This window comes from Eulemur rufifrons, chromosome 15 (assembly GCF_041146395.1).
Source record: "Eulemur rufifrons isolate Redbay chromosome 15, OSU_ERuf_1, whole genome shotgun sequence".
Classification (NCBI taxonomy): domain Eukaryota; kingdom Metazoa; phylum Chordata; class Mammalia; order Primates; family Lemuridae; genus Eulemur; species Eulemur rufifrons.
In genome coordinates, this window is record NC_090997.1 from 72,748,354 (window position 1) to 72,757,015 (window position 8,662).

An 8,662-nucleotide genomic window follows, 5' to 3' on the forward strand; every position below is an offset into this window, starting at 1 on the left:
GGGAGAGGAACACGGTGCAAGAATTATTTTTAATGTTTGTGTACTTCAGTCATTACTTTTGAGTCAAATAAATATAGAAAAGCAAATTATGATTTTTGTAAGAAATTGGAAAATTTTAAAAAGCTCTTTATTTCTTTCTTCTTTCTTTTTTTAAACTATGTGGTTGCCTTTATGAGTGGTTAATTAAGTCATAACACTCAACTGCATACTTGCATTGGATTTGGGAAATTCTCTTATGAGAATTTTTGAGGAATTTCTAGCCATTAGTTAAGTATTTTTTCATACTTTCATGGTTCAAAACAAAAGAAAATTTAATTATTCAGATAATACATTGAAATTAGTTGGAATCAACAATGTTCTTCTGTAAAGAAGGTTATTCTTCAAAATAGTTCATGTCTGTGTTATAAGGAAATACATCGCGGTATATTGTGAACAAATGTTAGATTAATATATTAATTGAACATTGCATTCTAGGATTGTCTTACAAGTATAGGAACCCAAAAACAAAACCCCTAAAATAACAATAAGGGCACACATTTAAAAAGTGGTATTGTTCTAGTTCAGCATTTTTAAAATGCTATGTTTCATGGTTTGTATCTTATCAATTGCCTTTTTTGCAATATAACAGTGTCAGTGTGCTCATTCCAGGAAAAAAAAAAAAAAAAAATCCCCTGAAAGATATTATTTCCCAGGCCAGTGTATATTTGGCCCTAACTTTAAAAAAAGAAGAAAATATGAGACGAATACATAGGTTTTGCACAAGCATACATGGGACAAATGAAACAGATCTGAGATGAAGCAAATTGTTTGTATGTGTGACTTTATCTTTACAGCCAAAATGACTTACTCAGTCAAACATGTGAGCTGAACCTGGCTTCAGCTCTAGAAATTATCTCAACCTAGGCCATGCTGCCCACGCAATCTCTCAACTCTGTGAGAACAATTTAACTCTGCACACTTACATGTGGCAGGTAGTGTGCTAGGCTCTGTTCTAGACACTGTAGGTGATACCAAGACATACCCAGAGGGCTCACAGGGCAGCAGGCCCAGTAGTTTAAAAAAAAAATATATAGTAAAGCATAATTTATGAAGTTCATAGGGATTCAAAGACCACACAGATTCTGCACCAATTTAAAGGGGTCAGGGCTTTATTGGCCGGGCGCGGTGGCTCACGCCTGTAATCCTAGCACTCTGGGAGGCCGAGGTGGGCGGATCGTTTGAGCTCAGGAGTTCGAGACCAGCCTGAGCAAGAGCGAGACCCCATCTCTACTAAAAATAGAAAGAAATTATATGGACAGCTAAAAATATATATAGAAAAAATTAGCCGGGCATGGTGGTGCATGCCTGTAGTCCCAGCTACTCGGGAGGCTGAGACAGGAGGATTGCTTGAGCTCAGGAGTTTGAGGTTGCTGTGAGCTAGGCTGACGCCACGGCACTCACTCTAGCCTGGGCAACAGAGTGAGACTCTGTCTCACAAAAAAAAAAAATAAATAAAAAAATAAAAAAAAATAAAAAAAAAAATAAATAAAGGGGTCAGGGGACAAAAGAGTTTCTTGGAGGAGTCCTTCAAGGATACAGAGGATTTCAAGTGGTGGAGATAGTGGGAGAAAAGTTGAGAGGTCAAGAAACCCAGGAAGAGGAGGTAGGAAGTAAGACATTAATGGTAGGCTGGGGATAAGGAATAGGATTAGCAACGTCTTATACTTTCATTTCTCAAGCAAGACTTGAGCCAATTAAACCATGAGCAAGATTGCTTTGCCATGGTAAGAACTACTTTTAACAATTAAAAATGAAAATCTCTTTCATATGACTGCATCCGGCTCCTTAACTCAGTTTAATGGAGCATTCAATGTCAATATAATTTGGTGACATTACTTAGAACTGATTTTATTGCTTTATATATATTTAAAGCTGAACATTTTCTTCCTATATGTGCAATAATTTACAGTGTAAGCTAATTGGGAAAACAATATTTCAACAGGCCATTTTGTTTCATGTGTGAAATGAATGTGAGTAGTATCTGTACTCTGCCAAATAACTTGTTTATTCAGAGCAATAAATCTCTGAGAATTTTGTAGACCCCAAATCCCAATTTTCTCATCAGTATTTTCATTTTTCTATTAGCATTTTAAATGTTATCTAGGAATCAAAACTAATCTATACATAATCATACTTCACAGGAATAGTATTTCATGTGTGTGATTACCCTGGTCTGAGAGGTATTGGGATTATATCTGAACCTATGACTATTTTGTTTACTCAGGAGGAGTGAATTTTGTCAAATTTTTTTGATTTAACTTTTCTACAGATTTATAGAGTAATATTCTTATTATGAGAAAACTGGTGATCCTCAATGTAAAATAATTTATCCAAAAGCTAGTAAATGGCCTGGCCAACATTCAAATACAGGCCTATTAAATTCCAAACCATATATTCTTTCCACTATATTACAATATCTTTCTGAAAGAAAAGAAAGTCTATAAGACCCTTCATGTCAAATTGTAGTGTTTAGATATAAATAAGTAAAATTATTTCTCAGTTTCCTTTGTTATTGGTGTTTTGTTTATTCCTTTTAGGTTATACATAACAGTGAAATTTTAAGGCCTCAAACAGACATTGCCTATTTCATAGACAAAAGAAAACAGTTTATGGATATTTACTCATATCATCTCTATCCTGAAATTGATAAGGCACTAAATATTTCACATCGATGAGGATAAAAACTCAGTAGTGTTTGGGATTAGAACACACAATACTGTTTCCCAGATCTGAAATTTATTTTGCCAAGAAATTTTTCCCACAATTTAAAAACCATGTCTTGTGTAAAAGATAATAGGGAAATTTAATCCAAATATTTCTGATTCATTTATACTCAGGCTCATATTTTTTGGGGGGGTAAGGGCAGTTACGAATAAAATTATTTTCAAGAACTGAATAAAGCGTTTGACTTTTTTCACAAATCAATGTTTAATGGAATAGAGTATAAATTAATTCAATATTAAAGCATTGAGGGTTAATTTAAAACCTAGGAACTGGCCACCTCGCTCCACATGTGGTGCCACCACTGCTGCCAGCCGCTTGTCCCTGGACCCCGCTCCTGCAGCCATGCTTCCTGACCAGCTCACCCTATTTAGTGTCTCTGACAAAACAGGCCTTGTGGAATTTGCAAGAAAACTGACTTCTCTTGGTTTGAATCTAATCGCTTCCAGAGGGATTGCAAAAGCTCTCAGGGGTGCTGGGTTAGCCATCAGAGATGTCTCTGAGCTGAGGAGATTTCCTGAAATGTTGGGGGGATGTTTGAAATCTTTGCATTCTGCAGTCCATGCAGGAATCCTGGATCCTAATATTCCAGAAGATAATGCTGCCATGGCCAGACTTGATTTTAATCTTATAAGAGTTGTGCTCATAATTTGTGTCCTTTGTGAAGACAGTGGCTTCTCCAGATGTAACTGTTGAGGAAGCCGTTGAGCAAATTGATATTGGTGGAGTAACTTTAGTGAGAGCCGCAGCCAAAAACCATGCTCAAGTGACAGTGGTATGTGAACCACAGGACTATGCAGCAGTGTCCACAGAGATGCTGAGCTCGGAGAGTAAAGGTACCTTCTTGGAGACTAGACACCAGTTAGCCTTGAAGTTATTCACTCATATGGCACAATATGATGAAGCAATTCCAGATTACTTCAGGAAACAGTACAGTAAAGGGAGATCTAAGATGTCCTTGAGGTATGAAATGAACCCTCATCAAACTCTGGCTCAGCTGTACACAGTGAAGCCCAAGCTTCCCATCACAGTTCTAACTGGAGCCCCTAGATTTATAAACTTGTATGATGCTTTGAATGCCTGGCAGCTGGTGAAGGAACTCAAAGAGACATTAGGCATTCCAGCTGCTGCCTCTTTCAAACCTGTCAGCCCCGCAGGTGTTGCTCAGCGAAGATGAGGTCAAGGTCTACATGGTCTCTGATCTCTATAAAACCCTTACTCTCTTATCAACTGCATATGCAAGAGCAAGAGGGGCTGATAAGATGTCTTCATTCGGTGATTTTGTTGCATTATCTGATGTTTGTGATGTACCGACTCTGAAAATTATATTCAAAGAAGTATCTGCTGGTATTAGTGCCCCAGGATATGAAAAAGCCTTGAAAATACTTTCTAAAAAGAAAAATGGAAACTACTGTGTTCTTCAGATGGACCAGTTTTATAAACCAGATGAAAATGAAATTCAAACACTCTTTGGTCTTTGTTTAAGCCAGAAGAGAAATAATGGTGTCATCAACAGGTCGTTATTTAGCAATGTTGTTACCAAGAATAAAGATTTTCTGCAGTTTGCCCTCGCGGGCCTCATCGCGACCACCATTGCTGTCAAGTACACTCAATCGAACTCCGAGTGCTACTCCAGGAACGGGCAGGTTATTGGCATTGGAGCAGGACAACAGTCTGGGATACACTGCACACGCCTAGCAGGGAATAAGGCAAACTATTGGTGGCTTAAACACCATCCACAAGTGCTTTCAATGAAGTTTCAAACAGGAGTGAAGAGAGCAGAGATCTCCAATGCTATCGGCCAATATGTGACTGGAACCATGGGCGAGGATGAAGATTTGATAAAGTGGAAGGCACCGTTTGAGGAGGTCCCTGAATTATAAACTGAGGCAGAGAAGAAGGAATGGGTTGGCAAACTAAGCGAAGTTTCTATCAGCTCTGACGCCCCTTTCCTTTCAATGATAACGTAGATAGAGCTTACAGGAGTGCTGTGGCGTACATTTCGCTCCGGATCTGCTGATGACAAAGTTGTGACTGAGGCCAGTGATGAACTGGGAATAATTCCCACTCACGCGAATCTTCGCTCTTCCACCACTGATTTTTATCACACATTGTTTTATGGTCTGCATATGTGCAGGTGAATTCATGTGTGGAATTTTGAAAATAACTTTTTTTCAAAAAATAAGACATTAAATCTTAATAATTGGATCCATAAAAAAATCCAGGAACGATAGATAACACAAGTTACATTGAATAAGGAAGAAAGGGAGGGAAAAAGGTTGGAATGATGGGATAGAGAAAGGAAGGGGAAAGGAGGGAAGAGAGGAAGGGAAGGAAGGAAACAGAGCCAAGAAAGGTAATTATTTATCTGATATTTTCATATTGCTTTAAAATTTCAAATATTTTTTCACACATACTACCTCATATTTCCTATACTTTTCAGGTATACTATTTCTCATTTCCTCACAACTTTGAATTCAATGTCATAATTTCTACTTTACAGCTAAATAGATTCAGATTGTTTACGTGAAGTGCTTAAGGTCACACAGGGAGTTGAAAGAGAGCCACTTTAAAATCTTCCTGGAATAATTTGGGCAATGTATGGTAGTGTAGCTGTGATTCATATCTTCCTATGCTAAGTGCAAAGCTTTACCTCTCACCAGCAGTTCTCAACTTGAATATGCATCTGCCTAAGCTGGAAGTCATGTTAAAACACAGATTGCTGGGCCCCATCCCCAGAGGTTCTGATTAGGGATATCCAGGATGAGGCCCAAGAACATGCATCTCTCCCAAGTCCCCAGGAGAGACTGACACTGCTGGTCCGGGGGTACTTTGGAACTGCCCATGTAGCCAGCCTCCTGGAGGTTTGACCTCTGTGTAGGAGGTCTGTATCAGCCACCACTGTTCTCATCATATGTGAGTTAGGACTAGAAATTTGGAATGAAACCTAATTTTTTTCCTTCCTCATTTTTTTTAACTTTTCTACACCAGGAAGAGTTCCTTTTACAATTGGCCTGGGTGGCACACAGGCTAGAACATTCACAATCCAACAACCAACGTGCACTGCCCACCTCCAATTTCTTGTTCTATGGGGCCTTCCTGACTTCCAGAGTCATTTTAAGGATTCAAATGACTACGTCCCTTACCTTTCAGTCAAACTGCCCGAAATTCAAAGTTACATTTTTCCCCCCACACATTATGGAGGTTTCATGTCACGTTTTCCTTGCCCAATTGCAAAAAGCTAGGGAAATTATTGACTTTTCAGTCTAAAAAGTGGGATAGCTCACAGATATGGAAGACAGTTTGGGTAACATTCCACTGGAGGAGAATGCAATTCCAGAGCTGAGGGTGGGAAAGGGGCAGCGGGGAGTAGACAGCCAGAGAAATATGCCTACTGGGTTTGGGAGAAGTGGGAGGAAGATCCTGAAAAGACGGAGGGAAGGTACATAAAAAAGCACTGAGGAGACTTTTGCTCCAGTGACCAGGCTTACCCTGACAGGCTTTCCATGTTCACACCCCACCCTCCTAACCAGACAGTGGGGGGCTTTGGAATGATCAACTCTAAATGGTCAGACTGGTTTTTTCAGAGCAAGAGAAAATGCTCAAGAGAAGAGTTTAGCTAATGTACCCAGGACATCGTCAGAAAAATATGATCTACAGGAAATGAGGATATTGATAATAGACCACTGATAATACTAAAATTATTTGAATAAAAAAATGATACGACTTTGGAACTATAAGACTATCTCTCTGAGTTGTGAGCCTGTTCAAGAAGTCCTGCAAAAGAAAAGAGAGTCAGTTTTACCTTTTGAAAACCTCCTATACTATTCTCTTAGTTTGTAACTTTAAATAGCAAAGGCTCAAGTCCCTCCTGAGTCAGGGTGATGTGAGGAAGATGTGACTGTGAGTCCTGCTGTCATTTATTTTTCTTCAGTATCTTTCTGTGAAGAAATATTTGGATGAATGACAGGAAGCATCATGAGTTGTGCACCTGCAAAAGATATTCCACACATTTCTTTTTGGACATTTTGTTATTTTTCTCCAAGTCGATATCCTTTCCATCTTGTGCAGGAAGGATCATTAAGCATTTGAAAAACATAAACATTTCATGTTCAAAACTTTTGAGACTTCAGTTGTAATACTGTTATTATAGAATATAAATCTAAAATAAAACTAATTTTTCTGCCCAGTACCTATCAGATATAATTTAGGGGAAGTTCCTTTATATTTTTACCCTACGGGCCTAATCAGGTAGAAGAGAGAATTTATTCTTTGTCTTGTGTAATGTCCCCAAGTCTCCTAGGTCACAAATCACAGAAAGACAATGTGGTTTCATTCTTCTGGGGAGTCAGCAGATATACCCTCAAAGTACTTTTGCCAAATGCATTAAAGTAATCAGTGTGAGTCTTTCTAAAATGTTATTATCATTATATGCTGTCAATGTATTTATGGATTATAACTCATTTTTATAAGTAATATGGCATTTGGTCTTTGCAACAATTCTATAAAGTTATCCTATTTTGTGGATCAGAAAACTGAGGTTCAGGAACATGAAGGGACTTAGCTCAATCAACTGGTCAGGAAGTGATGGCAAGGGATTTGAAGGTGCTCCAGGTTTGGGCTTTTGCACTAAACTATAAATCTTGTCTTTTAACAGAGCACAGTTCAAGATGTTTAGCTCTTCAGACACAGGACGGAGAGGAGGAGAATTCACCCTCAGAAGCACAGCACTCAGATTCAGAATCTTCTCCCACTTCCTCCTCCTCCTCCTCATGCTTTTCCTGACCAAGCCTAAATTGAGCAGCTTCGCTGCTGGTTAAGGACAAATTCCTTCAGGCCCAGTGCTACAAGGGCATTACTAAGGTTTAGGGATCTCTCTTCTCCACCTAGCCAAATGCAAATCATGCCAATTCCTCAATTCCTCCTTTGGGCAAGCTTCCACTGGGGAGACAGAGATGGGGTGATTTATCAGTAACAGTCAAGCCAGTTCTAGTTCCTTTGAGGTACAGATGCAGGGGCCTAGATGTTGTTACCAATCCTTCATAAAAGGTTCTGTGCTCTAAATAAAAATGTTTAAATATTTAAGAACAGATCCAATCCCATAAACATGTGTGTTACAGGCTGTCATGACATTTCATCTCCTTCACCACGTGGTGGCCAAGAGAAATGAGCTCTCTGGCACCTGCATCCCTGACCCTCCAACATCTCAGGGGTGCAGCAGCCAATGGAGCCTGCTGGCGGCAAGGGAGGCAACAGAGGGGTGGGTCTACTCCATTGAGATAGCCACAACGACCCAAAAGGGAGACTTCTTCATATTTAGACTGATGTATGGATTAACTATCAGCCAAAGACTTTTGTCTTTAAACAGAACATTTTGTCTCTTTTATCTTTGATAAATAGAAACCTTAGATTTAGGTTCTTTCTGATTTCACTGTTCCCTTTAAGTTTTACCTCAAATGAAATCCTGGATAGATTGAATAAAATCATAGTTTTTCTCTCACCATTTCTGCCCCCACCGTCCCCTCCCCCAAATCGCTGAGCCTGTCTGATTTTACTGTTTAGGAAAGATAAGCTATTAACCTAATGTAGGGATTTTCTAGGGAAAACCTGCATGCATTATTGCTGCTTTACTCCCATTTAGAAGCTCTGTGCTTTTTTTCAGTGACAAACAGAGGGAAAAGCACATTGTAAAACACACCATTCAAACACAGTTTAGGCTCATGATAGGACAGTAGTCTGCAGCAAATAACAATAACAAAACAAGAATGAATTTCCAAGGAGTGTGGGGTTGTGTCTGGAAAGTAAACCAAAAGCCATCTGAGGATAGAACTAAGTCTTACACCCTTTTTTTTAATCTCCTCCTGTTCTTAAATAGCTTCTTATCTATAAAAATATGTAATAA

At 38.9% G+C, this 8,662-nt stretch overlaps 1 pseudogene; it reads left to right on the forward strand.

Moving 5' to 3' along the window:
* Positions 1-3,105: 3,105 nt before the first annotated feature.
* On the forward strand, positions 3,106-4,901 carry LOC138395984 (bifunctional purine biosynthesis protein ATIC pseudogene; annotated as a pseudogene).
* Positions 4,902-8,662: the final 3,761 nt, after the last annotated feature.